Consider the following 22,708-nt stretch of genomic DNA (forward strand, 5'->3'; position numbering starts at 1 on the left):
AGAGTACGTGGAACCCCCAGATGGGGGAGTGTAGCCATTGGACCTAGTTGGGTGGCAAACTAGTTTCCAGAACAGAGTGCAGGGAGTTTGGGAATGGAGGGGCGGGGTGGGGAGGAGGGCAGGCAGTGACAAGGAGGGAGAGTGAAGGTCTAAGTTTGGTAGGAGAAAGATCCAGTACGGCAGCAGTGATGAGGGCACCACAGGGACAGTGGTGCTGACAAGTTGGCTGTAAAAGGTTTTTTCTCTATTGTGATACTTGATTGCGAAAGCAGTGGTCCCTCGGGTAGAGCTTTCACTGAGAGGAGGCTGGGACGACTATTGAGTTTGAACTACCATGACAACATTTGAATAGTAAAGGATCCTTCACCAGGTAGAGCGTGCATGATTTGTCTTCCAAGGGTACAGATTAGAAAACAGCCATCCCAGACTCACAACTCCTGTCTCTGACACTCAGCTTGCTGTTCTTCATGATGTACACCCTCATCTTTTCCCAGCTGGTTAGGCATGAGTTATTGATGTTAAGAGGTTGTAATCCTCCTCAGACAGTGAAATGGTCTTCAGAGCACCTGGGGCAGCTGTTCTCAATGCTGGCCTCATCTCAAGCAGACTCCTCTCTTTCCCCCCAGTATTTTGGGCAGCTATTATATTTGCTGTGCCAAGAACATTGGGAGGCTTTGTCCTACACTTGTGCTGGCTCTCTAGATGGGCCTTCCACATGGAAGCCTGTGTCTCCTGCAGCTGGTTACTGCCTATGGAATTGACAGCTTCTGTAACAAAGTCCAAAGCTGTCTCAAAACTCATAAAAATCCAGCGGTGAGTTTTAGTCTGGGTTTTATTTGCCTGCAATCACGGATTAGAAGAATACTTGATAAATTACTCAAAAGTGATTGGTTAGAAACTAGATGAGAATGAATGGGGTTGGTGCAGGTATGCCTTGGAACAGCTCGAGGATGAGTTATTTTCAAGTAATTCTGTGTACTTTGAGGTGATTTTTGAAACTTTAGTATTTCAGTCCTTTAGGGTTTTGTGTTTTTTTTGGCAGGGCTGGAGTTTCAAATTTCTTTTTGGTCAGTTAGGCCTGGTTTGACAGCAGTTTGTCTAATTTTTATTTTGTCCCCAGTTCTAAGGAAATTTAAAAGTTTAATAGTTTCACTAATTATTTGATTGTAATTTTTTTTTTTTTTTTTTTAAGAGAGAGCCAGGGAGAGAGGGAGAGAGAATCTTAAGCAGACTCCATGGTCAGCGCAGAGCCTGACGAAGGGCTTGATCCCACAACCTCGGGATCATGACCTGAGCCAAAATCAAGAGTCAGATGCTCGACCTACTACGCCACCCAAGCACCCCGTAAGATATTTTCATACCTTTAACTTTGGTGTTATAATTTTTATACCGTGTTTACATTTTTTGCAAAGAGCATTAACAACTTTTCACCTCTAAACAATTGCAGACTTACAGAAAGGTTACAGGGACAGTACACAGTACTCCCCTTTACCACCACCATCCCATCCCAAACCCATTTCCGTTGTGCAGTTGTCCCAGTTAATGTCCTCGTAGCAAAGGGACCTGATTGATACAGGGTAGCACACCATGCTTATAGTTTGCTTCAGTCCATATTCCTCAGTCCGTCCTTAGTCTTTATGACCTTAATTAACAGTTTTTTGTTTTAAGATTACAGGACTGTTGCCTTTTTTTTTTTTTTTTTTTAATGTTTATTTCTGAGACAGAGCATGAGTGGGGGAGGGGCAGAGAGAGAAAGGAAGACACAGAACCCAAAGCGAGCTCCAGGCTCCGAGCTGTCAGCACAGAGCCTGACGCAGGGCTCGAACTCACAAACTGTGAGATCATGACCTGGGCTGAAGTCGGACGCTCAACCAACTGAGCCACCCAGGCGCCCCGAGGACTGTTGCCTTCTAGAATGACCCTCAATTTATGTTTGGTGTTTCCTCATGACCAGACTCCAGTTAAGGTGGTTTTGGAAGAAACACAGAAGTGCCACTGTGCTCTTTTTCACTGCATCCCATGAGGGGGGCCAGGGCGTCAGTTTGGCCCACTGCTGGTTCACTCTGATTGTCCAAGGCAGGTGGTAACTGCCAGGCTTCTCCGCTGAACAGTTACTCGTTGTCCCTTTGCATTTAGTAAATGTTGTATGATAAGATATTTGAGACAGAATATCCTATTTCTCATGAAACCTTGGCCCATTAGTTTTAGTATCCACTGGTGTTTCTTGCCTGAGTTCGTAGCACTAAGGTAGTTGCCAAGTGGTGATTTTCAAGTTGCATAGTTTCTTCTGCATTTATTAGCAGTCTCCCGCATTCTGGTATTCTCGTTCCTCTGCATTCGTGTGGGCTCAGAGTCCCGTTTTATTGAGTGGCATGTAGTCCATTGCTGCTGCGGTTTTGATGCGTGCATTGTCCCAGGTTCTGCAGTTGTGTGCATTCTGAAGGCTGGCTTCTGTGTTTCTCACCCCTCTTCCTGACTTCTGGCACAATACTGTGCTCCAGGCTCTTGTACTTGTTGTGCTCCAGTGCCTCTTCAAGGAGCTCTGGTTCCCTTCCGCAGAGACTGTGTTTAGAAACCAAAACTTGGTGCTAGATATGCTCACTGCTTCTGGAGTCTCACTGCTCCATCTATATATAAATACTGATGAGTTCACCTCGTGCCTTCCATTCCGGTCCAATGCCACCAGGTTCATCCCAGCTTCTCACCATCCAGGCTTCTGACCCCTTTCTTGGACGGTGAGATACTTGGCTGCCGTTAATGGTCCGTGTGTTTACTCATTTGTCACCTCCAGTGTGTGTGACCGGTCTTCTTAGGCACTCAAGCTGCCCTTGTTGTTTGAGTGCTGAGCTGTTATCCTGTTCAGCCACTTTGCACAGCTGCAACTTTCATGCTTCAGTTGTTACTTTTCACCGGGCTTAAATGGAGCCGAAAATGTGTTTAGATGGGTTCTCCTGAATTCAGCACTCCAGAAATAGCATTTCTGCGAGGAGAAGGCCTTGTTTGTTCCCCTTGCTGTGCCACCAGATCAGTCTCTAGGTGCCCTGGGTCCTAGCACATGGAGTTTAAGTGCTGGGTGAGTTTCCCCAGTTTCTTCTACTTGGGACCAATGTGTGTTTTAGGTGCTAGAGGTGGTTATGGAGACGGCACGAAGGGCAGACTAGGGGAGGGGGATACGGCCCCCGCGCTGGGCTCTTTGTGATCTCCAGTGGGCCCCCAACCCCAAATTCTGCTCTATCATGTCTTTTGTCTTGGCACATGGCTGCTTCCTTGATTCATACATTCAGCAAATGATGAAGTCACCCAGGGCCAGGCACTTGGTTTGGGATTGTTCCCACCTCCTTAGTCTTGCTAATTCCTCAGTGTCCGAAACCATACAAGGCCCCTCTTCCTGGAAACCTGTGCCTTTCCTCTCTATCCCCAGAACCTAGTGAAGGGCTACACAAGAGGAGATGCCCAGTCATTATTGATGACACGTGGGTGGGCAGTGAACATATGGTTGGGGTGTTTGCATCCCTCCTGGGCATCTAGGCTCTCCTATCCCTTCTGTCACCCCCCAGTTCAGAGAGCTAAGAAGTTGAAGGATGAACAGTATCCTGAAGGCTGCTCTGTTTTTGCTTCCTCACCCCAGGGACCTTTGCACTAGCTTCTGAAAGACTGACAATCTAGTGAGCTGGCTGGTTGTAGAGACAGCGGTAGCTGGCGACAAATTCCAGATGGGTCTCCATCTGAGACCTCGGTGAAGAGCATACCAACAACAGCTGCACTCCTGAGAATTCAAGCGGAGGCCAGACCAGGGGGGCTTGGGGGTTCAGCACTTGGACTAACCAGGCCTGGATTTCTGCCTTCACACCCCACACCAGCTACGTGACATCAGCCATGCCTCTCTACCTCTGTGCCTGGTTTCCTCATCCATCCATTGAGCCTGCCTCCAGTGAGAGGCTGGATGGGAGGGCGTCCTTACCAAGGCCAGGCCCGTGTTCAGGCAGAGACTCTGGGAGCGGATGTGGCCAGCCAGCAGCCCTCTAGTGAGCCAGACGACAAAGATTGGCAAAAACTGGGTCCAATACCATGCTTCTCAGTCATTTTTTTAAAATAATTATTTTTCATAAAGACTAAAAAAAATAACGTGGATTTACTTAATATTTTTTTTAGATTTCTCATTTTGAATCAAATACATACTGATCGATGTAACCTAACATGAACAAAAAGTCTTGGGCGTCTCAACAATTTTTAAGAGGGAAAAGAGGTCCTGAGAGCAGACAGTGTGAGAGCTGCTTTAGATGATGCTATAGGAAAGGTTTTTCCACTTTGGACCAGTCAAGTGACCCAGAACACACTGCTTGGGAAGGTCACGGGGGCGCTGGTGAAGGGATGCCTCTTGTCTGCTGGGGACATGTTGGAATATCAGACCCCTGGAGCTTTTTTGAGGCCCCTCTGCCATACTGCTCTCTGTTCCCGCATTCAGGATAACAAACACGACTCCGCTTGGCTTTCAACACCCTTTACAGACCTGCTCCAGCTCATGCCTTCCGCCTGTCTCCCTCCCTCTTTGCCACATACAGCAGGACGTCATTACCCAGGCCTTTCCACACCTCTGGCCTCTGCATATGCTGGTTTCTGCTTAGAAATCCTCCCATACTCCTCTCTCCTCGTGTGAACTCCTATTCAACCTTTAAAACCCACTTCAATGTTGCATGCTTTGCGAAGGCTTTCCTGCCCAGGTGCCAGCAGAGGACTGTTCCCTCCTTCTACTCTCTGAACACATAACTCAGGAACTGTGCCTATCCGAGCACAACTATTTTTTTTGCATATTTGTGTTCTGGACATTGTGTCAAAGCCAAAGACAAAATTTGCCATATCTACCAGCGGCACTAGGAGCTCAGCACCCACGGCTAACAAGGGACCAGTTAGGAGTTGTGCTGTGAAGGCTTGCCTGTGGGGCTGGGGTGAGAGGAGGGTTGGTCTGACACTGTCAACAATAGTAAGTGAAAAGCCCAAGTGAGGGATGGGGAAATGCCAGGACCTGACAGAGAACAGGCTGGAAAGGTGAGTGCCCTCCGCTGTGCCCTGACACGCCCCCTCGTGGGGAGAGAGAGCCATGCCGTGGCTCAGGTGGGAGGGCACCTCAGGGCCAGGCCTGGGAGGAAGAACCAGCACCTCTGGGTCACGGAAGACTTGAAGTTAGCCGTGGGGAATAGGCTAGGGAGAGGAAGGGAATATGCCAGCCGAGAAAACCCAGCCCACACTGGACTGCAGTTGCCCACGCCGAGCAGGGGAAAGGAGGGAAGGACGCTAAACCCACAACACCGTGGGCACTGAGCTTCGCCGGCATTGACTCATTTAATCCTTGTCGTGAAGTGCCTCGCAGAGGAGGAAGCTGAGGCTCAGAGAGGGTGAGCCGGCTGCCAAGTTCTCATCGCAACGTAGCCGAGGGAGAATGGAACCTCACACTTGGCCCCAGGCCATGCCCAAGTACCTCTGTATGCCAGTTCTCTGTACCAGTGTTGGGGGTGGGGAGACAGTGGGATCGTCCTGGTCTGCGGAGGTCTTGGACCTTTGCCCTCCTATGACATGGCTAGAAGGAGGGGCACAGGGAAAACTCAGAGGATTTGGAGTCAGATGAGGATTTTTATTTCTTCAGATTTGTGTCACTGTACATGGAGTGGGTTGGGGGTGGAGAATTCCCTCTCTTTAGAAAAATCAACCTGTTCGGCTTCAGAACCCATCCAGACAGTTCGTGCAGACAAGAGGGCTGGGTCTTCCGGCCCCCTCCGAGAAGCTCCCTGCTCCTTGCTGTCTGTCCCTGACCCACTCCAGGGGCCACCTTCCTGCTGGAGCAATGGCCCTTGCTTGACTGTGTGGATTCTTCAACCAGAGGCCCCTATAGCCGCAGGCAGAGGAAGGTGCCTGGGAGAAGTGAACCGTTTCCAAAGGGCCATTCTTCCTTTCCTGTCGCCTGGAATGCCTTTTACAACCTTTTTGTGTCCCTTTTGTGTTCCTTATGACTTCACAAAACTATAATCTCAATTCTCAATGCAATTCTGAGCAATAATGGACTCGTACTAATCCAGGAATTGACTTAGGCCTCATGAATTTCCCACTGTGGGCTTGGAACACACACACACACACTGATGGCTGTCTGTCAACCTGTTCTCTGGGCCTCCAGAAAAAGTTCGCCTCCAGACCTTTGCGCATACTGCTCTAGGGTCTTTCTGGACACTTCTTTTCCTTGCTCTCCCATTCAGTCTTCTAGACTCAACCCAGGTATCCCCTCCTCCCCAAGCCTCGCAAAATCTCCTGCACTGGACCAGGAATTTCTCATGGTGTCCATACTGGCTGGGGAGCTTCTCATGATCCTCCACACTGGACCAGGAATTTCCCACAATCCCCACACTGTAGTAGGAGCTTCCTATGATCTCCCATACTGGATAGAGAGCCTTCTATGACTCCCCAGCCCCATGCTGAATGGATGGCTTCCCATGGACTCTCCTGTCACACTTGCCACTGACACAAGCTTTTCCTTTTTTTTTTTTTTTTTTTTTTTTTTATGTCACTATGGAAATCACTGTGCTCCTTCAGGGAAGGTCTGTATCTTATTCTATGTTTTCTTAGTGCCTGGCATCTAATAGCGCTCAGTACATTTTGGCTGAATAAATGAACCAGTGTTAAGCGGTTTCAGGGCCCAGGTTAATGATCAAACCTATAAAGCCCTCCCGGATGCTTCCTCCCCCCCCCCCCACCATGGAAAAAACAACAGGGAATGGCTTTTATTTTCTATGTTCCTACAGCACAGGGATGTGGGTTCTCACTGCAGCTCTGATATTCATTTAACTGTGAAACTTTGAGCAAATCATCTTACTTCTGTAAGCCTTAGTTTCCTCATCTAAAAAAATGGGGATCTTTTTTTTTTTTTTAACAGACCTAGAGAAAATATTTTTTTTAGCGTAATTTATTGTCAAATTGGCTAACATACAACGTGTAAAGTGTGCTCTTAGCTTTTGGGGTAGATTCCTGTGGTTCATTGCTTCCATACAACACCCAGTGCTCATCCCAACAAGTGCCCTCCTCAATGCCTATCACCCATTTTCCCCTCTCCCCCTCTCCCCTATCCACCCTCAGTTTGTTCTCTGTATTTAAGAGTCTCTTATCGTTTGCCTCCCTCTCTGTTAACTATTTTCTCCCCTTCCCTTCCCCCATGGTCTTCTGTTAAGTTTCTCAAGTTCCACATATGAGTGAAAATATATGATATCTGTCTCTGACTGACTTATTTCACTCAGCATAATACCTTCCAGTTCCATCCACATTGCTGCAAATGGCATGATTTCATTCTTTCTCATTGCCAAGTAGTATTCCATTGTATATATAAACCACATCTTCTTATCCATTCATCAGTTGATGGACATTTGGGCTCTTTCCATAATTTGGCTATTGTTGAAAGCACTGCTGTAAACATTGGGGTACATGTGCCCCTATGAATCAGCACTCCTGTATCCTTTGGGTAAATTCCTAGTAGTGCTATTGCTGGGCCGTAGGGTAATTCCATTTTTAATTTTTTGAGGAACATCCACACTTTTCCAGAGTGGCTGCACCAGTTTGCATTCCCACCAACAGTGCAAGAGGGTTCCCGTTTCTCCACATCCTCACCAACATCTGTTGTTGCCTGAGTTGTTTATTTTTGCCACTCTCACCGGTGTGAGGTGGTATCTCATTGTAGTTTTGATGTGTGTTTCCCTGATGATGAGTGACATTGAGCATGTTTTCATGTGTCTGTTGGCCATCTGGGTGTCTTCTTTGGAAAAGTGTCTATTCATGTCTTCTGCCCATTTCTTCACTGCATTATTTGTTTTTTGGGTGTTCAAGTTTGGTAAGTTCCTTATAGATTTTGGGAACTAACCCTTTATCTGATAACGTCATTTGCAAATATCTTTTCCCATTCCGTTGGCTGCCTTTTAGTTTCGTTGGTTGTCTCTTTGCAGTGCAGAAGTTTTTTTATCTTGATGAGGTCCCAGTAGTTCATTTTTGCTTTTAATTCCCTTGTCTTTGGGGATGTGTCGAGCAAGAAATTGCCACGGCCGAGGTCAAAGAGGTTGTTGCCTACTTTCTCCTCTAGGGTTTTGATGGTTTCCTGTCTCACATTTAGGTCTTTCATCCAAAAAATGGGGATCTTTATACTTGCTCTTCCACAATCCTATAAGCAAGACCTTACCATGTATGATAGCAACTAGTGTCTGGCGTGCAGTTGGTGCTTACTGAAAGCATATCCATGTATATAGCCGACCACACTGTCACTGTCTGTTTACCATGTCTCCCCTTAGAGCAGAATTCTTCATGGCTCTGCCCCTGCTCCAGACCAGGCTAGAGCTTGTTGATGGTTTTGGTGACCTTTCTGTTCCCACAGATCTGCTGGGTATTTAATATTCATTGAGCCTCTAAGACAAAGCCCAGCACTAGGCACCTCCATGGGCCAGCAGAGAAAATGATTGAGGCAGGACCCAAGACCTCCAAAAGGATCACCATCTGGGAAGGAGGCTCAGGCAAGTTCTCCGAGATGACAAGGGCCATTGGTATCTGCCCATGAAGAGCCAACTGCAAGATTCCAAAGGAAACTTGGGACTTAGGATGTGGAAGGGGCTCTTCCCCAGGGCTGTCCACAGGCTATGGAGGTAGGAACCGTTTCTTAAGGCCCGGGTCTTAGGGAGGGAACAGAGAGGGAAGGGTGGGTGCTGGAAGAGAGGAGTCCTTGGGCAGGAAGAGGCTCCTACCTCTCCAAGAACGGACTCTTGATTGGCTCCCACTTATAAGCTATAGATGGTCAGAACCCAGCCTCATAGATTCCTACCTCTTCCAGCCTATGACATAGATACAGCCACCTTCTTGGGGCTTGACACACATTGCTAGGTGTTTACCATTGCTGGTCCATCTGGGAGGGCTGTCCTGGGCTAGATCCTTCAATGACAGACCTCCAACGGGTTGACTAGTGTCTCCATATTCATGTATTGATTCACTTCTTCATTCATTTATTCACATAATATTTATTGAGCACTAAGAGCCAGACCAAGTACTAGACTGAGGATGAAGACTAAGGGCCCAAGCCCTTCCTCAAAGAGTTCTGTGACAGAGCTTTACGAGGCCAGGACAAGTCTGATAGCAGGTGCATAATCAGCATAAAGGTGGGGCATACAAGGTAGTTGGCAAGAAATCAATGGAGGCTTCCTGGAGCTGGGGATATATGAGCTGGGCTACAAAGGTTTGGTGGTTCACACAGCAGGGGATGGGAGGAAAAGACAATCCTGACTGAGAGACTACCTCTTGCAAAGGCACAGGTGCAAGAAAGGACCAGGCAAATTTGGGAATGATGAGATGGTTAGTGTGGCTTGAGCCTCAGTCTAAGAGGTGGGAGGTGAAGTTAGGACTAGGCCAAGTTTAGGCTCTTAAGTGCCATAATGGAGGCTCACACTTGACCTCAAGGGCAGTGGGTGTCAAATGGGTTCAGTGGGCAGGCCCCAAGTGTACATCATGAAATCCGTAAGTATTTACTGAACACCTACTGGGTGCCAGGCACAGAAGGAAACTGAACAGATCTACACTTAGACTTTAAAAGCTACATGTTAATAAAGCTACACTTTATTGGGGCTTCTGCATATGATTGTATTACAGGGAAAAAAAGAGATTTCGTGACTCAAAAGAAACACAAACAACAACAGTCTTCAGCCTATTGCTTCACTGTGAACCCACTGCAGGTTTTGTTTTTTCTTGGTGGCTGGTTGGGGGGCGGGTGTGTAGTGTCATTTCTTTATTTTGTTTTAAGCAACGGAGACAGATACGGTCAGATCTATTTTCAAAAAGAGAAAGATAATTACGTGGTTTCTCATATGGTGTTTGCAGCCACCATACAGGAAGCATGAAGCCCACTAACCAGAGGGCTGTTTCTCTGGGCCCTGAGCGCAAGGCTGGCTTTCTCTACCATATCCTGGGTGCTCCCAAGGATAAGGCAACAGTGGCAGATAATGTGGCTTCTCCCTCAGTTCCAGGAGCCAAAAAGAAATGTCAGTTCCTCCTGGGAAGAACATGACCTCCATTGATGCTGGACGAACGAAGCCAAAGAAATCAAAATACCCTCCCAACCTTTTCTCGGGAAAGAGACAACTCTGAGGATAGCCTGGTGGAGTGAAAGAGCCCAGTCTTTTAAATAATGCAGACTTGGGTTCAAATTCTGGTTTGGCTGTGTGATCTTGGAGAAACACACTTAAATTTTCTGAGCTTGAGTGTCCTCATCTGTAATGATAATAGTCATCATTTACACTTACCTTACTCGCCAGTTATTAAGATGTATTACAAAGCCATAGCAAAGAAGCAGGCACAAGACAAAGCAGAAAAATGGAAGAAAACACCCTGAAACAGATCTAGGAATACTTTAGAGTTTGACATATGAAAGAAGTGACATCGAGAATCAATGGAGGGGCACCTGGGTGGCTCGGTTGAACTTTCAGCTCTTGATTTCTGCTCAGGTCATGATCCCAGGGTCATAGAATCGAACCCTGCACTGGAGTTTGGGATTCTCTCTTTCTCTTTCTCTCCCTCTGACCCTCTCCCCTGCTGGTGCACTTACTCTCGCTCTCTCCCAAAAATAAAATATTAAAATAAAAAATTTTTTAAAAGATCAGAGGAAAAAGATGGAATCTTTAATAAATAGGGTTGGGGGAAATTGGCTTCTAACCAGACAAAAATAAAATCACCTTTTTATGTGTGTGTGTGTCTTCAGTTATCTTCAGTTGGCTAAAGACCTAAATGTGAAAGGTAAAACTGTACAGACTTATAAAAGTTCTTTACGGACCTGGTTGAGAAGGAGGCACCATCATGGGAGGACACCTCCACCACAACAAGGACCGAAACATTTGGCACAAGGAGCCCAAGAGTCAGGACATCCACCTAAGACTGTTGGTAAATCTGTACAGATCTCTGGCTGGACAAACAGCTCTACCTTCAACCAACTTTTGCTAAAGAGGTTGTTCATGAGTTGCACCAATTGGTGGCCTCTGTCCCTTTCCTCGATGACCAAGAAGATGAAGCTTTCTGCCAGGAGGACAAAACAGCTGTGCTGGTAGGGACCATAACAGATGACATGTGCATCCAGGTGGCCCCCAAATGGAAGGTGTGCACACTGCACGTGAGCCACATCCTCAGGGCCAGGAGCAAGATTTTCACCTTCAACAAGTTGGCACTGGACTCCTTCCAGGGCTGTGGCCCCATCTTGTTCTCTGATACTCAAAAAGGCCCAGAGGTGTACAGGCATATCAACAAGGCCCTGTGAACCACACACAGCCCCACCAAACCCTATCAGTGCTGCAAGGGCTGGAGGTCCACCATCACTACAAAAACTAACTTCAGATCCTGCCTTGTTATTGTAAAGATTTGGGGGTGGCTCAGTCGGTTGAGTGTCCAACTCTTGATTTCCGCTCAAGTCATGATCCAAGGGTCATGGGATCAAGACCTACATCAGGCTTCGTGCTGGGTGTGGAGCCTGCTTGGGATTCTTTCTCCTTCTCTCTCCCTCTGTCCCTCTCCCATGCTTGCACTCTTTCTCTAAAGTAAAAAAGTAAATAAATAAATAAATAAATAAATAAGATTTTGGATGCTGGGAAAAAACTAATAAAAGGAATATGAACAGCTCTCTTTGCCACATCTACTGCAAGAGATGAAGAATGAAGACCATTCTCAGCAATCAGACTGTTGACGTTGCAGAGAATGTCAACATCACTCTGAAGGGACACACTGTTATTGGGAAGGGCCCCAGAGGAACCCTGCATAGGGACTGAAATCACATCAATATAGAACTCACTCTCCCCGGAAAGAAAAAGAAGAGGCTCCGAGTTGACAAGTGGTGGGGAAACAAAAGAACTGGCTACCATTTGCACCATCTGTAGTCACGTACAGAACATGGTCAAGGGCATTACGCTAGGCTTCCATTACAAAATGAGGTCTGTGAACGCTCACTTCCCCATCAACGTTGTTATTCAGCAAAATGGTTCTCTTGCAGAAATCCAAAATATCTAGGGTTTGGATGAGGCCAGGTGTTTCTTGTTCAGTATCCCAAGCCCAGTAAGAGGAGTTGATTCTTGAGGGAAATGATGTTGAACTTGTATCACACTCAGCTGTTTTGACTCAATAAGTCACAACAGTTGAAAACAAGAATATCAGAAACGTTTTGGATGACATCTATGTTTCTGAGAAACGAATGGTGCAGGAGGCTAATGAATAAGATCTAAGTTGTTCTGCTACAAAAACAGCAAGATGCCAGATGATTTTTCAGACTTATTTGTGATATTTTAAAGACACAATAAAAGCTGTATTGATTTGAGGGAGGGGGGAGCAGGGAGTGGAAAGGAATACGAACATTCTTTTAGCTTCAGGGAAGGTAAGGATTTCTTAAAGAAGATTCCAAACGGGGAAGAGGAGGTTGAGGTGGGCCCTGCGGGTAGGGAAGTACATGTTGCTTTGCAGGTAGAGGCCTCTATATTGTCTTGAGGGGAGGCGAAGACTGGACCATGCTTCTGGTTCAGAAGGTTCACAGGAGTCTGGGAAATTGAAACATTCAGAGGCATCCACCCCGATGTCCCTATCCCATTGCCGGGATCCCAAGCCTTGAGCTTGGCCTTGGCCTAACAGACTTGATTTGGTTGGGTAGTCAACTGCCTTTGAAGTTTGGACACTGAGACTATTTCAGGCTTGTCTTGAATTCATTCCCTTTTCCTTCTGTGGAGTATGGAAGTTTCCTTGGATGCAATTAAAGAGGCCCTGTGGCTTCCATTTCTAGCTTTCTGTTACCTGCTTCTATGCCTCGGCTGTTCATTATCTTTCTGTAGAAGCCTCCATAGTGCTTACCATGGCCATCTAATATTGTGATCTTTAGAGCCACTATTACTCCCCCCACTGATCCCCAAGTCTCAAATGCCTGATGCACTCACTGCCTGCTAACACACTCCATCTGCAGGTGCACCATCCAGTTCAGCACTGGGACAAGTTTTAACAGTTGGAAGCCACCTTGCACCAGGACCTGCCTGTGCTTCACCCCCACCAGTGATGGGGTCCTCCTTGCCAGCCGAGAGGGATTAGCACAGCTCCCAAGCCCCCATTGAACCACCTGCTTTCTTGGACCACTCCCAGCAAGCACCAACTGCTGCAGGTAAGGTTCTTACAAGCAAACAATGAAATGGGTTTCAGGGCTGGGGGGTAAGATGTGGATCAGGAAATCAATGCCTGTGAGGGATTGAGCAAGGGAAATCAACTGTGACCAGGCCTGACACAGCCTGGGCCGGCCCACGGGGAGGCCTGCAGCGAACCTCCTCCCCAGGGCAGAGCTATCCCGCATCTGGGTGAAGTGACAGGGTCTTTATACCACACCCCTCGCCCCATCACTCTGCTCTGGAAAGGGCATGACCTCAGGCAGGGCTGCCCTGGCAAGTGCTTCCATGAAGGGGGCTCTGGAAGCCGTCCCCATGTCTACCACAACCCGGGAAAGCAGTCATTGAGTATTTACAGTGTCAGATGAGGCTAAATGTCATAGATACTCAAAGGCAGGGACCATCGTTATCCCCATGTTTGCGTGCAAGATGAAGAAACTGAGGCACGGAGTGCTTAAATGACTTAGTCAGGGTTGCACAGCATGTGATGGAATTGAGATTCCATCTAGAGATGTAAAAAAAAAAAAAAAGTTGAATAAGGGGCACCTGGGGGGTTCAGTCAGTTAAGCATCTGACCTCAGGCTCAGGTCACAGTCCCACGGTTTGTGAGTTCTAGCCCCACATCAGGCTCTCTGCTGTCAGCACAGAGCCTGCTTCGGATCCTCTGTCTCCCTCTCTCTGCCCCTCCCCTGCTTGTGTACTCTCTCTCTCTCTCTCAAAAATAAGTAAATATTTTAAAAAATGTTAATGAAATTCTTTGGGAAGTTTAAACTTTCAGGAAAAAGTAATGCGGAGATCCCTGTGCACCCTTCGCCCAGTGTCCCCAGCTGTTAACATATTGCACAAGCATGGTACATTTGCCATAACAGAAAATAACGCTGGGTTATGCTACTATTAACTAAACCACAGACTTTACGTGGCTTTCCACTGATATCCTTTCACTGTTCCAAGATCAAATCCAAGATACTACCTTGCATTTAGCATCCCACAGATTTAGACTCTTAGGTGTAAACTTTTGACCTGTCTGCCTCACTGCCTGCCGTTCCCAAAAGTTTCTGTGGCTGGGAGGCCCTCGGGTGCCATTCACTGCCCCAGGTGTGTGTGGGCAGCCCCAGAATGTGGCATGCCGACTGGCTCACTGTTTTCTCTGTGTCTCCTCTCTGCTGGCATGTGGAGAAAACTCCCACCGGGTCCAACTCAGTAATGTGCTTGTTTTGATTTCGCCCATCAGACATTTCCTGGTGCTTTCCTGTGTGTCTGGGGGCGGGGTGCTGTCTCGGGGCACCCAGAGCGTCTTCAGGCTTGGCCCTGCCCGCTAGCTTACCTCTCCTCTCTGACCTGCCCACCACCCAGGTTCCCTGGCCCTGCAGGTTTGCTGTGAAGAAAAGAGTTCAGTAGGGGATTCCTGTTCTTGCCCCCACACCACTCAGCTGCCTCATTGATCCCTGCTGTGTGTCCGCTCTGGGTCCCAAGCCCCACGGGCAGCTGTCCACTGAAAACTGTGGCTCTCTGAGCACATGATCTATATACTATGGAATGAGAGAGACCAAGCTTTACTGGCTGGAACGCAGAAAAGATCCGGATTATTGCTCTCCGTTCCCACCTTTGCCACTTTCCAGTTACTTGTGAGACTTTTGCATTATTCCACGTCCAGTTTTCTCATGGAACCAGTGAGAACGGCATCTTGCGTAGTGGTTAAAAGAAGGCATGCTGAAGCCAGATGATTTGGGTCTCTGCTGTTTATCTGCTATGTGACCACCATCATGTTATTTAACCTCCCATTGCCTCCGTTTCCTCATTTGTAACATGGGGAGACTAACACCTACTTTTTAGGGCTCTTGTGAAGATGAAGGGAATCAATAAAGACAAAGCATCCAGGACTGTATCTGGCATGGACGAGCTCTCAACTAGCATTAATTATCATATGATTACCATGGATGTTTAGAGAGATTCAAATGAGATCATTATTGTAAAGGTGCGTTGTAAATGGCGAAGTATGCTAAAAATGGTTAGCGTTATTATTTTTAAAAACTACTTTATTATCTTGGGGGACACAAGTAATCCACAGGCAACTATTGTCTGTCTGGGTTGATTACCATGGTCAAGTATGGCTGGAAAAGGGATGAGTTCATGAAGTCTACGGTCCTTTATGGAGCCCCTATTAAGTGTGACCTATAATTTTAGGCATGTGTACTTCTATTTTCTCATTTAATCATCCCAACCAAACTGGGCTGGCTATTTTTATCCACATTTAATGGCTGTCTACCCAAAGCCTCAAGTATGTTCCATCCATCCAGAAGCAGGAATCAGCCTATTTATTTGAAAGCCTCTCATGTTCAGATACTCCTAGATGCTGGGGAGTAAACACCAGCAGCCCCTGCCTTAAACGAACCTACGTTCCAGGGGCAGAGTCCGTGACTGTTGGCCTGTCTGCTCTCAGATCCTTCCCTACCTTCCCTTGCTCTGTTGTGTGTCACAGAGGGGCTGCCCTGGAGAGGCAACTTTCCCTGCTTGTCCAATCCGAGTGACCCTCAGGCCTCTGGCAGTTGATCTCAGACTGTTCCCCCCTGAAACTGTGTGAGGGTGCACTTCACTGGAGAAAAAATGAGTCTCGATGACATCACTCACACCCTGAATCCAGCTGGGCCTGAAGCGAAGCCTCTTCCTGGCCTATCGGTCTCCTTTTGGCCACACAGTGGCCTGAAACAGGCCTTGCTGATGGCCCCTCTCCTGGGACCGCAGTGAGGATTAGTGAGAAATCCCATCTGGAGAAGAAAGCCTGATGATCACACCAAAGCACCCAACAGAAGCCAGCTCCAATGATTGGCTTAAGGGAAAGTACGCCCGACTGTTACTGCTGCCATTGCTGTTGTCAGCTGCGCCTGGGTGCAGCCTGGCTTGCAGCTGTGGCCCAGGCAGCCTTCCAGCTGCAGGGATGGGGTAGACCACGGGCGGGGACTCCCCTAGGGCCATTTGTTTGGAAGCCGCCTCTCAGTGTGCGCTCTCCGTGGCTTCCCTGCACGCGTGTAATACGGTAATTGCAGCCTTCCCAGCTGTCGGCCATGCAGACAGCCCAGAAAATGAGGTTGGCTCAGTAAATATTGAACCAAATTATGCAAATGAGCTCCACAAGAGACTCAGCTGCAGAGACGGGGTCTGATTGGTGAGCCCAGCTTGCAGGGGACCCCTCCTCTTCCTGGGACTGCTCTATCGGCCAAAACAGCCACCTGGGGCCCCGCCAGAGAGACTGGAGCTGGGATGGGGCCCAGGGTCACTCCTGCCTGTTCCTGAGGCCCATCTGGGATGAGGGTTGAACAGCTTTGCAGGTGAGGTCAATGGGGAGTGGTATAATGGCAGGGGGTGGGGCTGGCAATGATATTTAGTTCCGCCACGCGTTCACCTCTTCCCAAAAAAGGCTGCTTGGCAAATAAATCTCTGAGGGCACATGGGGGTAAGATGCTGAGGTCTCAATGCTCTGTGTGCCCAGCTGCAGAGGGAGTGATGGGATCCGCCTTCTCTAGAGCAAAGCATTTCAGTGGCTCTTCCCTACTGGCCGGCCAAGGTGCTCAAACCCCATGGTGGCTGAGGAAATGAAGATTCTAGAAACATGGCTTAGGGAGCGGGATGGGGCAAGTAAAACTCTAAAGCTCTTCTGTGGCCCTGGCAGGGCATCCCTGTGGCTTAGCAGGGATGAAAATGTATCTGGCATGTCTGGCGAGAGTGGATGTTGGGGAGAAGGGGGGTTCATGTACATGAGGGCATCTGGCTGAGGGAGCCCGACAAGTCACAGCAAGAGTGTTGTCGGTGAGAGCGGGGATGGGATAGCTCCCACTCTTTCCCCAGAGGAGATGGGATGCAGGCTGCCCATGTTGTACAGAGATACGAACAGCCACCCCTTGAGACCAGATGCCTCAGCGAAGCATGAGGTGTGGGAAGCAATCTCTTTCCAGTTCCTTCAGGGACAATGGTGAAGTTTAAAGTGATGATGGCAGGGACGGTGCCACTTTGGAAACCCCAGCATGTGATGCTCTGTGTCGTATAAGATGATCCCCTGGGGATGGGCCTGGGTGCTCCCAAGAGATCCCTGCCTCAGTGACAAAACATGGTCAAAGGCAACGTGGGCATCACAGGTCACTGAAGGAGCTGGAGTGGAAGAATGTGGGGGAAGTGTTTGTGAGTTACATGAGTCAGCCCAGGATCGTCTGTCCAGAATAAGCACGAGACTCCCAGTGGGTGGAAAGGGCTCAGCTCCTGCATCAGCAAGTAAAGGCATTATATTAGTTTCCCATTTCTGCTGCGACAAATCACTGAAAAATCAGTGGCTTAAAATAACAAAGATTTACTATCATACAGATCTGGAAGTCAGAGGGTCTCATGGGGCTAAAATCAAGGTGTCACAGAGCTGCGCTCCTTTCTGGAGAGTTCCAAGGAGAATCCTTCTTTCCTTTCTTTTTCCATCTTCTAGAAGCCACCCAAATCCCTTGGCTTGTGGCCACATTATTCAGGCCTCTGTTTCCATTTTCACAAATCCTTCAGCTCTGATACTCCTGTCTCCCTCTTATCAAGACCCTCATGATTACATTGGGCCTTCCTGGATTATCCCCTAATGTTCTGACCAGTGATTGGCAATCTTAATTCCATCCCCAACCTTAATTCCCATTTGCCGCGTAACCTAACATAGTCACAGGTTCTGCGGATTAGGAGGTGGACCTCTTTGGGGGGACCATTATTCTGTCTGTCATAGGCATAGACTAAAAACACTGTATTTTCAGGATAACCCCAAGACCACCTGCAGGTTGGCAAGGCCTGGGGATACTAGGTTATGCTTAGGAATATTTTTACCTGCATAAGAATAACCTAATGAACGTGGCAAAAACAAAGCAAGTGCTGTCGACATGGTCTATATGTAAAATTAGAAACCATGGTAGCGGCTGGGTGGCTGAGTCGGTTAAGTGTCCGACTTTAGCTCAGGTCATGATCTCACGGTTCTGTGCTGACAGCTCAGAGCCTGGAGCCTGCTTGGGATCCTGTGTCTCCCTCTCTCTCTCTCTGCCCTTCCCCTGTGCGTGCTCTCTCTGTCAAAAATAAACAATAAAAAAAAAAAAATCATGAGCACTTTGTTGTTATGTTCTAAATACCATCTCTTGTTCAGTATAAACTTTAGAGAATTTCCCTCCTCTGGTTTTAGGAAGAAATTTACACATTTGTATTGCCGTGTTACACACAGACCAAGCAGAGGCAGCTTTTGGTTAGTTCCTTGTTTTTGGCTGTTTTAGTGTGATCTTTCTCCTCAATAATCAAAACCTTTCTGATTTTACAGCTGAATGTTCCTAAGTATTCCTACTCCTAAATTCAGAAGAGATCATCTTTATCTGGAATTATCCTAGCAGTGGGAAGAGTAGACCAGAAAATCTAGGGAAATAGAAAGATCCATAAGGAAACTTGCAACTGGGAAGAGAAACAGATGAGTTCTTCCAACAACAACAAAAATTCTGTTCTTGCCAATCAGTTGTGGGGTAGCTGGGGGCCCCTGGGAAGTTCTATTTCTTTTCCATCTTGCCTAAAATAAAATAGTCTTAGACGTAGAGGTCTGGTTTGATCCCCATCCTGGACCCACTAGGCCACAAGCTAATTTTTTTCTCCTTTTTACCCCCTGGTATGGGTCTGGTTCCTCTTTACTTCTCCAGGCTTATCTCTCTCCACACCCCCTCCAGCCACCTGTGAGGTCCAAGCACATGGGAAGAGCCATCATTCTGAGAAAATGCCAGCACCCTCACACCTACTGGCCTTGGCAGCCTCTCCCTTGTTTTTTTGACTCATCACCCTTTGAGTTCTAGCTCAAAATATCAGCCATTCTGTGCAAAACACTGCACCGTGCTCAGAGATTGGCGAGTAGGCCTCTGTCTGCCAAGCACAAGGAAGGAGAACTGGAGCTAATGAGTCAGTTTTTAAAATCCTCAGAGAAAGCCTTTACTGCTCACATCCAACCAAGGCCTGTGATGAGAGCGCTGTGTACATGGTCTCGTTTTCTCGCTGTGCCTCACGTGGACCTTATGAGTCAAATCTTATCATCTCCGCTTTTTGGCTGGCCAACGTTTAGAGAAATTGGGAACATGTCCTGAGCTATAGAGCTGGCAAAGTGTCAAAGCCAGGCCCCGACCCCAGTCTACTAATCCCCAAATCCATGACCTTAACCTCTATATAGTACTGCCTGTGCACCAGAGCCAGAAGCAAAGGGCATGGGCAGTCCATAGAGGTGGCCAGTACAGTAGATCGAGCAGGGAACTGGCCTGAGAAAACTTTGGTTTCAGTCCTAATGGGGCCACTTGCATGCTGTGGAGTCCTGAGGGGGTCCCTTGGCCTCTCTGAGCCTCAGTTTCCTCATGCCTGTCTCATAAGCTTGTTGTGAGGATCAGATGGAAGAAGCCCATGAAAGCCTAGGTGATCTTTCTCAACTGAGCATCAGGGGATTATCAAGGGGCATTGGGAAAGGCTTCTTGGCAGAGGTAGGCAAACAGATGCAGGAACAGACGGCCTCTATCCTGAGCCCTCAGGGCAAACACCAGGCAGATAGAAAGAAGACACAAGGGGCCCAGCTGCACAAGCACCGGCTTTCTCCAGAAGCTCCAGATGCTGCAAAACGTAGGTGGGACAGTCCTTGGCTTGGTCACATCCCACTGCTCAGGGAGTCAGCTCTGCTCTTGTGGTAGGAAAAAAAGAAAAACAAGAAGACTCGGAGGAGAAAAATCCAGGCCTGCTAAAGTGATGAATCAGTGGGAGAGATGAGCACTCACTCCAGACCCGGACTTATGATCGGCTTCCTTTCATGGAGCCACACCGTGAGCTCATTCGATGAGAAGAAAACCCGGCCCAGTGGGCCTGGGGTCTGATAGACTGAGGATCCCCATCCAGGTTGTGCTTAATGTCTGAAACTTGGAGTCTCAGCTTCCTCTTTTGTAACATAGAATGATAAGTGTTCTACTACCTACTTTACTCTGGGTGGATGAGTAAATGGAATAAAGAAAATTTAAATTCTTTTTTTTTTAACGTTTATTTATTTTGAGAGAGAGAGAGCGAGGGAGAGGCAGAGAGAGAGAGGGAGAGAGAATCCCAAGCAGGCTCCATGCAGCCAGCGCAGAGCCTGACGTGGGGCTCGAACTCACAAACCACGTGATGGTGACCTGAGCCAAAATCCAGAAGTGAACGCTCAACTGACTGAGCCACCCAGACACCCCAAGAAAATCAAAATTCTTAATAATGTAGAAAGTACCCACTAATGGCACTTTTGTGGGGTGGGGAGCCACGCAGCTGGGAGACAGGAGTGTGAAGGGATCTTTTCACTGCGTACCCTTTGTACGTTTGGGGATTTTGAACCATGGGAAGGCATTACTTATGGAAAAGTAAACTTAGAAAAAAAAAACAAAGTCCGCAAGACAGTCAAAACCAATAAATGCAACTATTAGTCACTGTCAGCAGCAGCATCCCCATCATTGTTATTTAAAAGGCTTTTCCCCCATAATCTTCCGAGTTTGTGCTTACCAGGTACTAAGGAGAGTAGGTCCTCAGTCTGGGCGATTCCTGGTCTCCCGCTGCACCACACATGGGTTCAGATTTCTTCTGCATCTGCGAGGGTCAGACTCCTTGGGGAAAGTGGGTGGAGAAATGCCAACTTAATGTCACTTGCCACAGACCACGCAGGAGCCATCGAAGAGGAGCTGGAGCCCTTTCGGGTGACCTAGGAGGGATTTCCAGGAGTGCTGCTGACCGAGAAAAGCCAGATGCGAGGAAACCGGTGGCCTCATTTGACAAAACAAAGACCAATAGCAGATAGCTACAAACAGCAAAGCACAGGTTCGTACCAGACTGTGAACAAGGGCTGACTGCGGGGTGCGGATAGGGTCGGGGAATGAGAGCGGAAGGTTGGTGACTGATTAAAAAAGTGAATAATGCCCTCTCATTTATGAAATTTATACATTTATGAATTTGTGAAATGTATACGCATGTATGTATATAAATGCACAAGGAGGTGCAAGAGAAGGTGATAACCCACATTGATGGTGACTAGCTTAGGGTGGTGCCGTTTTAGGTGACTCTTTTTGTTCAGATATTTATATGAATACACTTGACCCTTGAACAACACAGGGGTTAAGGGGCACCAAACCCTGCACAGTCAAAATCTACATCTCACTTTTGACTCCCCCAAAATGAACCACTAACAGCCTGCAGTTGACTGGAAGCCTTACCAATAATATAAACAGTTGATTAACATGTATTTTGTATATTGTATGTATTACATACTGCCTTCATACAATGAAGAAGTGAGAGGGAAGAAAATCTTATTAACAAAATCACAAGGAGGGGCACCTGGGTGGCTCAAATGGTTGAGCGTCTCTTGATTTTCAGCTCAGGTCATGATCCTAGGGTTGTGGGATCAAGCGCCACCTAAGCGTGGAGACTGCTGAAGATTCTCTTTCTCTCTCTCTCTCTCTCTCTCTCTCTCTCTCTCTCTCTCTCTCTCTTCCCACCCCCACGTGTGCACTCTCTCTCTCTTAAAAAAAAAAAAATCACAAGGAAGAGAGGAAGAGAAAACACATTTGCAGTACTGTACTGTATTTATCAAAAAAATCCACATATAAGTGTGCCCATGCAGTTCAAACCTGCATTGTTCAAGGGTAAACTAGTCCTCATTATCAAAAATCGTTATGTATTATTTATGCAATCAGAAAAAAAATCGAATTTCAATGTGAAAGATAAGCAAAACAAACTAAGCACCTGCTATGTACCACTGTAACAGCTGGCATTACAAATAAGGTCAGATTTCTTTTAAAATTCAAATGGGATGATTCTAAGACTGTTTACAAAGGAGTCCTTTCCCCTCTCCCCTCCTTCCCCTACGTACTCTGGTAAATCCCAAAAGCCCAGAAGGGTGGTGTTGACCCCTGGGCCCCACCTGTGCCTGCCTCTCTGCTTGGCCACAGGGAAGACTGGCTGCTGAAGGCGGCCACCATGCCACCCTGAGCACTGCCCCCTGCCATCGCCCTCCCCCTCTGGATCCCCGCAGCACCTCCAAGTCCTCAGTGTAGGTTGAGGCGCCATGTCTTCTGATTGCCGCCGCAGATGCTCACCCTCCTGTTCCTCACGATGGTGGGTGTTCCCCCTTTAATGTCACCCTCGGGGAGCCTGGACCCGCTGCAGAAATGAGTGCCAGGGGACAGTGCTTTAGTGCCAGCACTCTTCTAGTTCGCACGCACATGCACACGCGGACATGCACACACACGGCTACTTCCTGCCGGCCACCCTGCAATGCCACGGCATCGGTGCTCCCAGGCCAGCCTGTCCTGCGTCCTAGGAGGAGTGCCCACCCTCCGTCCTCAGCGCCAGTCCTGTGGCTGTTGTGCTTGTTGCTTGGGGTTGAACCTGGAATCCACCTTGGGACCTGCGCCCCTAGGGGCTGGAGGCCCCACAGCTCTGGCGGAGCCACAGTGATGAGGGGACAGAAGGCTGGGAGTGCTGTCAGGGAGGATGCC

The 22,708-nt window shown here is 47.9% G+C and overlaps 1 long non-coding RNA gene and 2 pseudogenes across 1 annotated transcript; 2 read left to right on the plus strand and 1 right to left on the minus strand.

The window, feature by feature from the left end:
• The first annotated feature begins 1,285 nt into the window (after window positions 1–1,285).
• LOC123381508 lies at window positions 1,286–11,664 on the plus strand (annotated as a pseudogene).
• LOC109493900 lies at window positions 11,539–20,216 on the plus strand (annotated as a pseudogene).
• LOC123381561 lies at window positions 17,320–22,338 on the minus strand. The gene is made up of 3 exons (XR_006588704.1): window positions 22,246–22,338; window positions 20,721–20,821; window positions 17,320–17,432 (listed from the first exon to the last, which is right to left on the minus strand). It is a non-coding gene; the product is annotated as an uncharacterized LOC123381561 (long non-coding RNA).
• Between the last annotated feature and the right edge of the window lie 370 nt (window positions 22,339–22,708).

Source organism: Felis catus, chromosome D4 (assembly GCF_018350175.1).
Source record: "Felis catus isolate Fca126 chromosome D4, F.catus_Fca126_mat1.0, whole genome shotgun sequence".
In the NCBI taxonomy this organism is placed as follows: Eukaryota; Metazoa; Chordata; class Mammalia; order Carnivora; family Felidae; genus Felis; species Felis catus.